We start from the raw sequence: 7,606 nt of genomic DNA, 5'->3' as shown, positions 1-7,606 counted from the left end.
TGCGGGATGCCGTACTTCAAAGGAAATACCCTCCAGGAGCAATGCAGATCCTCAGCAGGCACTGAGCGGGCCCTGGCAAGGCTGGAATCTGTCTGCAAGGTGGTGTTAACCCCAGCGGTCATTGATCAGTGACACTGCTAAGCAGATGGTTTATCAAACTACTAAGGAATCTGTTTCTTCAGTAACGTTAGGTCCATGGCTGCTTCAAAAGCTGAGTCCACACTTCACTCTTGTTCTAGGTACAAACTCTTGATCATCAGTTTTAACCTTGCAGCATTTACATTTACAGCCTGAAGGTAGTGAATATTTACTGAAAGCCAGACATTTTAGTGAAGTCCTTCTAAAGCTTTTGCTCATTTGTCTTTACAGTCACTCTGATGAGGATTACTATCCCCCCCATTTTCTAGATTAGAAAACTGAGGGTTAGAATTTTATCCCAATGAGGGAAGCAGAAGCCCAAAGGAGCCATTAGCAGTAAGTACTGTACTTAGGAATTAACTTTAGGAATCTTTAGAAAGAAACCATAATCTCTTTTGATGGAAGGTGGCCTGTTGAGAGAAGGTGACTTCTGAGATGGGGCTTGGGATGAATGAAAGGGTTTATCCCTTTTAATGTGATGAAAGACATGACAAAGGGGATACCATTTGGGTCTTGATAGAAGGCAGTAAATTTGCATACCTCTTAAAGGAAGCTCACTGGACTCCCTGACCTGGCTCTCTGCACTACACTCTCCTACAGAGCAGGCATTTACCTTATACCTGGTATATCGATATTGATTGCCTTCTCTGTGGTTCAGATGTCTGGCTTCACAGTGTTTGCCCCTGGAGATGGGTCTCCAAGCTCCCAAGTATGAAATTAGCTCTTAAACCCTGCTTGATGTCATGGTGATATGCTTGGACTTGCCTGATCTCCCAGCAGGCAAGGAGGGAGCTTATTTCAAGAGCCAGGCTTGGATGGACAGAATGTTCAGGTCTTCCAGATCTTTTCATAGTAAGTAAAAGATTTTCTCCTCCTTCAGTGATACCTGTAATATATTTTGACGGAAGGAAATAACTGCTTCACTAACCAAATGGCAATTGGCTGTGAGTTTTAACCCTCTGGGAATCATTCTTCTTTTAAAAAGAAAATTCTCATTTAAATAATCACACATTTGCCTCTGGGTTAATGCAAATTGTAGGATGCAGCTACCAGGACTTTTGCCGGGAACATATGAGACATTATCATAATATTCAGTGCTTTCTGCTTTAAGCAATTAACCCATTCTGAGCTTTCATGAGATCAGCTGTGGATCTAGAACATTCCGGGTAGTTTGACACTGAGTTAAATGAGACAAAAGCAGATCTAGAGAAGTCTTACAAATGGTCTTCTCCAGAGATTTCAAACTTGTTTTTAATCATAGATATCCTTTTTTCAGAGAACATCTTAAATGGGCCCTGAGGTAGGTATTATTATTCTCCCTTTGCCTCCTTGATTAAATACACCCAAATTTTCCTGGAGAAAATGCCCTTGCTTCAGGTATATTGTATGGAATTGACCCCAACTCACCTCTACTGCTTCTTGCATTAGCAGTTCTAGCCTGAGGCCAAAGCTGTCAGAGGAGGGATATCTCTTAGAAATACAAAGAAATGAACCTCTAAGGTAAATATAGTTAACCTGCTGGATCAAGCTGTACCTGAAGCTAATTAATCCTAGATGTCTTAGTTAAGTAAATAGAGGCATTATCCTTTATACTTAAGTCAGTTGGAGTAGAATTCTCTGTTACTTGCACATAAAAACATTATGAAAGAGTTCAAACCCCAGCAATATAAAAAAGATAAAGCCAGACTCCTCTGGTTGAACTGAGGTTAGGAAACTTGGAACCCCATTCATAACGTACTCCCTCAAGTTCTAAAAAGCTCTGTAGATAGATTCTTATCTAGTTCAAAATTCTTTTATTTTGCAGACAGACAAACCACAGTCCAAAGAAGAATATTAAAATGTTGACAACACTCTTGAAGGAAATAGAACCTGAGTACAGATTTTCTGTTTTGCTTTGTATTGTTTTGTTTTAAGCAAGTTTTAGAAAATTAGGGTCAGTAGTTACTATTTTAAAATTAGGAAAGATTTTAGTGAGGGAAATCACAATAATACAGGACACAAAATAACACTAAATAAGCTATCACTAATTATAGCACAGTAGGCCATGTCATATGTGTCTCACAATGTTCATAAACAGCATTGACAATTACTGTCCTAAGGATAATTGATCATCCTTCAGAAAAACAGGTTTGTGTAGACCTGTTTGCTACCCTAATGATGTATTTTATATACGTGCCAGTGAAATTTCTGGCATGTTCTAGGAAAAATGCACTTTTCCTTCGGGAGCTGGCTTTATATGATACCATTCTTCTTACCTCTTACTGTTGAGCACAGCTTCACATCATGTCACCTCAACTTCCTCTTGAAGGACAGCACTTTGCGGAGGATATCTTTATGACAAACTAAAGGAAATTCAACATGCAAACCAAGATTTAGATCATTGTGCCTTGGTAGACTAGTAAAACATCATGACCTATAAAGGTCAGAAGATTCTCAAAGAATCAGAGAGTCAGAGAGAAGAGAAAGTGTGATCCTGGCCATGAATATGTAACTAATATGAGAGTCATTGTTCTCTTAGTTTACATAAAATGATCTGCTTAGAGGGGCTAATTCCACAAACCACACTGCCTCTTTTCTCTTTCCAGTGAGAAAAAAAAAAAAATAGTGGTTAGATAAACAGATACTAAACCAAAATTTGAAAGAACATCATTTCCTTCTGTCTCTTATCTGAAGATGAATCATTACATGACCCCTTTCTGAAGCTGAAGAAGCGTCTTTTAGAAATATGTATGTTAAAGAGCTTGGAACTCAGCTCAGTAGAAGAAGCTTTTAATCCTTCTGTTTGACAGAATGGGAGTAGTACTCGTAATACCTCGTACATTCCGGTCAAAAAGAGTTTATTTTTGGTGACTCATGTGAACCCTTTCATATTGTTTTTCGTTTTTTGCTCGCTCATTTAATATTTTTGAGTAAAGGAGAGTTCCTAAAATCTTCAATTGCTGTTAGCAGCAAAATTTCTGAAGTGCTTGAGAAATACTTAACAGGCTGAGAGTTGCTATATGATAATATAATGATTTGTTCAAGAAACTGCAATGAAATTAACTTTCCCCCATATACAGAAAGAGGAATTTTGCTGCTCAAACTTTATCTTGTTTGGGTTATCATCAGTGAAAGCATCAAAAACTAGTTTCCAGAATCAAGGAGTTATTAGAAACACCAGTTTAGGTGGGTTTCAGTAAAATTGGAGATTGTGTACTTTTTCTGAGACCAGAGGAAGATTTAATAGGCCACATCAATATGCTACAGGGATAATCGCCTGAATTCTAACCTGCTCCTGCCTCTTACTAAGAAGTGTGTGAACTTGGCAAATTACTCATCTTTCCTCAGATGACTTTCTTAGTTTTTGCATCTGTATGATGGAGATATGTTCAGTACTTTAACAGGGTTGTTGTAAAGATTATATGGATATATATTTTTAAGGCTCTTCGATGATTACTGCCCATATGGGAAGCACTTAGCATTAGTCTTTCAGCATAAATGCTGAGTGAAACTGACATAAGCAGCAGTCTGTACCACGAAGGGCTTTGCCTTGAGAAAAACTGATATAGAAAAATCTGGTCTCAGAGTTCCCATCATGGCTCAGTAGTTAATGAACCCGACTAGGACCCATGAGGGTGCAGGTTCAATCCCTAGCCTCATTCAGTGGGTTAAGGATCTGGCGTTGCCGTGAGCTGTGGTAGAGGTTGCAGATGCGGCTCAGATCTGGTGTTGCTGTTGCTGTGGCTGTGACATCAGCAGGCAGCTATAGCTCCGATTTGACCTCTAGCCTGGCAACCTCCATATGCTGCAGGTGCGGCCCTAAAAAGACAAAAGACAAAAAAAGAAAGAAAGAAAAATTTGGTCTCATCATCCATATAAGTGTGAAGCTAGTCTTTCAAGTCACCCTGGATATTCACTGGGTGTAGGAGACAGGATTCTAAGATTCTCCCAAGATTCCTCCCTCCTCGCATGCAGACCCTTTACAATCTCCTTCCCTTACAAGTACCGGCAGCATCTTATATGTGATGGGGTATTCACTTTTATGATTAGGTTTCTAATCAGTGAACTTTGAGTTAACAAAAAGAAGGGTATCTGTGTGGGCCTGACCTAATCAGGTGAGCCCTCAGGAAGGAACTGGGTCTTTCCTAAGTCAGAGTTAACGTGTGAGAAGACCCGTGGCAGGATCCACATAGCAAGGGACTGCAGTGGCCTCTGGGAACTGGGAATCATCTCTGGACCACAGCCAGAAACATTACCGGGAGCCTCGGTCCTATACCAACTGAATTCTGCCAACGGCCGTGTGAGCTTGAATGGAACCTCTTTCTCTAGAGAAGATTATAGCCCCAGCTGCAGCCCAGATTCCATCCTTGTATATACTGAGCAGAGAACCCAGCTGAGCTCCACCTGAACACCTAACCTGCAGAACTGGTAGAATAAATTGATGTTGTTTTAAACCGCTATATTTACAGTACTTTGCTACATGGCAATAGAAAATGAATACCCTGCTAATGACCAAAAGTTGTACCTCATCTGCTGGGCTCATGAGAGCCTGTGAAGCTAGACAGTAAGAGTATGATGGAGTCATCATTTTGCTTCTCATTAGCCCCTGTAAGTGAAGCACAATTCAGCGATCGGGGAGTCATCTGGCACCAGAGAATGGCTCTGTTCCTTCTTGGGTACCTGCTTCCTCTACATAGGTTGATGTCCCCCCAAAATGCTTTAATATCCTCACTACACTCCCCAGAAAACCCTTCCTCTAGAACATTATCCTTTAGGCTCCTGCTTAATAGAAATGCAAAGAAACTTTCCCTAGGCACTCGACCTAACTTTGGCCATATCCTGTAGATATGCTGACATCACCATCGACTGCACTGGTTTATATGTCACCTTACATGGCAAAGACACCTTGTAGATTTGATTTAGTTAAGGATTTTGAGATGAGGAGATTATCTTGAGTTAGTCACATGTGTCCACTGTAATCACAATAGACAACCCTTATAAGAGAGAGGCAGGAGAAATAGGATCAGACAAGGACGTAGGGCGACAAAATCAGAGGTTGGAGAAATACAATTACTGGCTTTGAAGATGGAAGATTCCTGGAACCAAGGAATGCAGGCAGCCACAAAAAGCTGAAAAGGACAAGGAAACAGATTCTCCTGCAGAGCTTCCAGAAGGAATACAGTGTTGCTAACACCTTGATTTTAGTCCAGTGAATCCCATTTTGGAAGTCTGACCCCAAGAACTTTAAGACAATTAAATTCTGTTCTTTTAAGCAGCTAAGTTGGTGGTAATTTGTTATAACAGCAATGAGAAGTTAATCTAAAAAGGGAGAGAGACAGAGCTCTCTCAGATATATGTCTCCTCTTCATGAAGCTCACCTTGCACTGCTTTATCTAGTGGTCTGTGGTGTTAGGCCCCGCCAAGATTGGGAACCATAATGTTTACTTCTGGTAAAGCTTTCCTCATCATCCTCCAGGTCTCCTCAACCTTGTGCCTGGATATGCAGATAGAAACAACATGGGCTTCACAATCAAGGAAACTTGGATTCAAATCCTTGTTCTGTTACTTATCAGTAGCATGCATCAGGACAAATATCTCCATTTATTTGACTTCTCTGATTCTGTTTCTTTTATTTCTTTTTCTTTTTTTGCTTCTTAGGGCTACAAGTGCAGCATATGGAAGTTCCCAGGCTAGGCGTCAAATCAGAGCTGCAGCTGCTGGCCTACGCCACAGCCACAGCAATGCAGGATCCAAGCCAGGGGTGTGACCTACAGCACAGCTCAACGACAGCCATTGCAATGCTGGATCCTTAACCCACTGAGCAAGGCCAGGGACCAAACCTCATGGATCCTAGTCAGGTTCATTACTGCTGAACCTCAACCAGAGCTCCATCTGACTCTTTCTTCATCTCACTTTCAGCATTGCTGCAAAGGTTAGGAAATACATCATAACAAAGAAATAAACAGTATTGTTGCTAGCCAAGGAAACATTCCAAGGAGGTGGATGAAAGAACTCACACAAGAGTTTTTCTGCTCTGGATGTTCACAGCATTGTGTGGTGGCAGGAGCCATGGACAGCAGAGTTCCTCCTTCCTGGTATAGAAGGAGAAGATTCGATGCCATCAGCCCCAGTTTTGAGAGGAAGGAGCAGCAAGGATTGGGTGATGCAGAAAAGAGGAGGCCAGTAAGTGGCAAAAGGTAGCAAGTTCAGTAATGTGGACTTGCCTGGAATTTCCAGATCTTCAAGAAAGAGTTCTGAATTTATATATTCTTAGTATGGATGTATATTTTATAGAAATGTGTAAAGGAAATTCCTAGAACCACTTTAACTCAGAGCAAAACGGAAACTAGTTTCAGGTGGAGAGTGACCATGGGAGGGTGAGGCCATGGGAATTAGTAAAAATCAGGGAAGGACATCAGACTTCGACAAACCATGAGACTGAGAATTGAGTCTGGCTTACCCAACTCTCTAAGATACCAGGCCAGGGCCCTTCCAACAACTCGTTATAGGAATACCTGGCAAGTTGTAGCTATAAAACAAGGAGGGCTACAGTCAGGGGATGTTCTGTACACTTTCTCCTCCCATTTGAAACCTATCTTCCATGTTTGTTTAGATAGAGACGTAGGAAATGGCTCCCCGTCTGAATTAATGGGAAAACAGTGGGTTTGGCAGGTGGTGTTAGCAATCAAGAGGTCCATTCCATCTCCAGGGTCCAGAATTTATCCCTTTTGTCCCCAATCACCTCTCTGCCCTCTGGTCTAATGCTGTCTGCTGGGTAAGACTTAACATAAGAGAGGAGGTGGCTTCAAAGGCCTCTCATTTGGGTAATGAGTTAGAACCTTTACCTAAAGCCAAGCCTAAGGAACACTCCAGCTGCTCTACACTGGAAGTTGACAGAAAGCAGCATATGCATCTATCTGTGTGTTGGGGTTGGGGGGTGTTGAGAGGGAAGATGAAATGTCTTTGTAGTAATCAACACATTCATAGCTGTTCCCTTACTTTTTTTTTCTCTTTTTTGTAAACCACAACAATTTCTTGGGTCACTTGATTTCTTGATGGGGTAATGAAAAAAAAAAAATCAAACTTACCTTGAGGCAATCAACTACCTCTTCAAGCAATTAGCTTTATGCGCAATTTTCAAGGAACTTCTCACTTAAGGAACTCCTTCTTAACTGCTGTGGGAAAAGATTGGAAGGAGATAGCCAAAGGTCAACATCCAGGGCGAGGTACCTGGGCACTCTCCTCAGCTCAAGGAAAGGTTAATGAATTGCCTTATGGGGACAAAGAGAACTTTGACGACAGAGAGGCTGGCAGTTTTCCTAAGGCAGGAAATGTGGCCATTATCAACCCAGAGCTGGGTGTGCAAATACAATCTATATGTTTATATACCTTCTCCCAGCTTGTGGACATTGTTTAAATGGGAGGGGAAGAATGCGCAAGAAGGAAATCCTCTTCCTTTTGGCAAGCCGCAGAACGTCTCATGCCTGAC

The sequence above is a fragment of the Phacochoerus africanus genome, chromosome 6, assembly GCF_016906955.1.
Source record: "Phacochoerus africanus isolate WHEZ1 chromosome 6, ROS_Pafr_v1, whole genome shotgun sequence".
NCBI lineage: Eukaryota > Metazoa > Chordata > Mammalia > Artiodactyla > Suidae > Phacochoerus > Phacochoerus africanus.
Note: the sequence above shows the minus strand (reverse complement) of the source record.